This window comes from Gadus morhua, chromosome 16 (genome assembly GCF_902167405.1).
Source record: "Gadus morhua chromosome 16, gadMor3.0, whole genome shotgun sequence".
Classification (NCBI taxonomy): Eukaryota; Metazoa; Chordata; class Actinopteri; order Gadiformes; family Gadidae; genus Gadus; species Gadus morhua.
This window is the reverse complement of record NC_044063.1, coordinates 1,040,088-1,041,810: the sequence shown is the minus strand read 5'-3', so window position 1 is coordinate 1,041,810 and position 1,723 is coordinate 1,040,088.

Here is a 1,723-nt window from a genome sequence, read left to right as displayed (position 1 = left end):
ATAGTTACAGCTGAGAGAAGTGTTATCAAACCAGCCCAGGTAGACCAGCTTTTGTTTTTGAACAAAAACCTGAAAATGTACCAGAGGAAGTAGGTGGGTATTAATATGTGGAGTACGGCCTTGTTCTTGTGAAGGCTATGTTTTCTGTCTTTAAGTTTTATGTTTCTCAAAACTTGAAAGATGTTTTGCACTACAGTTTTGTTACAGCCATGTTTCAAGTCAACAATTTTCAAAGGCAGCTGTATTTTTACACAACAGCCCTGTTTTTTAAGTTCATGTTTTAAGTTTATCACAAGCAATTGTTAAGGCTAGGTTTTAAGTTTACTTTTACCAAAGGCAGCCCTATTTTGTACTTCATGCTTGTTAAAATCAATCTCTTTTTGCACTATGGCTATGTTTTAAGTTTGCTTATTTCAAATGCAGCTTTAATTTGTACCACAGGCCTGTTAAGGCCATTTTAAGCCGTGCAAGGTTTAATGTTTTAAAATGTTTTACTTGTATCAAGCTATCTCTTTTCACACTACGGCCTTGTAAAGGCTATGTTTTAAGTTTACTTATTTTTAAAGGCAGCTTTATTTCTGCACCACTTCCTTGTGAATGTGTTTACATGCACTACTAGAGAGTACTTGTTGGTCTACTACAAAATAAAAAAAAACTATTTGGTTACATGTCTGTTTCTTTGTACAGCGTCTACTTGGTTCCTGTGCCTGCCTGCATACTTTGACCCATCATCCAGTTGATGGTATAATTTGAAAGCAGAGTCTCTGTAGAATCCACATGAGGTGACAAATATTTTATGATGTACTGTCAAGGAGTTACAGGCAAAAATGTTGTGTTATAAGCCTAAAATATCGGGATACGTATCGTATACGTACGTATCGCATTTATCGCGATACATATCGTATCGCGACCCCTGTATCGGGATGCGTATCGTATCGCGAGGTGGTTGGCGATACCCACCCCTAGTGTCCACGTGTTAAGGAGGAAGTTGAGGCCCTTGAGCTCTTCTATGTCCGTGTTGGTACACGGAGGTCAACATATACGGATACATGGGTTGATACACGAATGTGTTTGTGATGTTTATTACGTCTGGTGGCTATACTATTTTTATATACTATACTATTTTTCAATAGGTTTGATACAGCGGCCCCTCCCCCACAAGACTCTTCTGCTGGCTGCCAAACACCTACTGCCACTCCACCTCCCCCTACTCCTTCTCCTTACAGACCTCTTGTCTGCCCCTTGACGCCTCAATTCACTCCTACCTACTCCACCCCTCCTCCCTGCTCTGCATCATGTCCTCTACAACCTGAGGACCTCACCCCTCCCCCAACTGTCACCTCTACAGTGTCCTTCACGCCTGACCTGGTGAGAAGACAGCTAACAAGACTCCACTCCGGCAAAGCTGCAGGCCCCGATGGTGTGTTGCCCAGGGTGCTTAAAGCCTGTGCCCATCAACTGTGTGGAGTACTGAGTCTGGTCTTCAGCCTGAGCCTGCACCTCCAGAGGGTCCCCGTGCTGTGGCAGACGTCCTGCCTCGTTCCTGTACCTAAGAAGCCGCGTCCCAACGGCCCTCAGGACTACAGACCGGTGGCCCTGACGTCCTATGTCATGAAGACCCTGGAGAGGCTCATCCTGGAGCAGCTAAGGCCTATGGTCAGGCCCTTCACTGATCCACTACAGTTCGCCTACCAGCCCCGCCTGGGAGTTGAGGACGGCATCA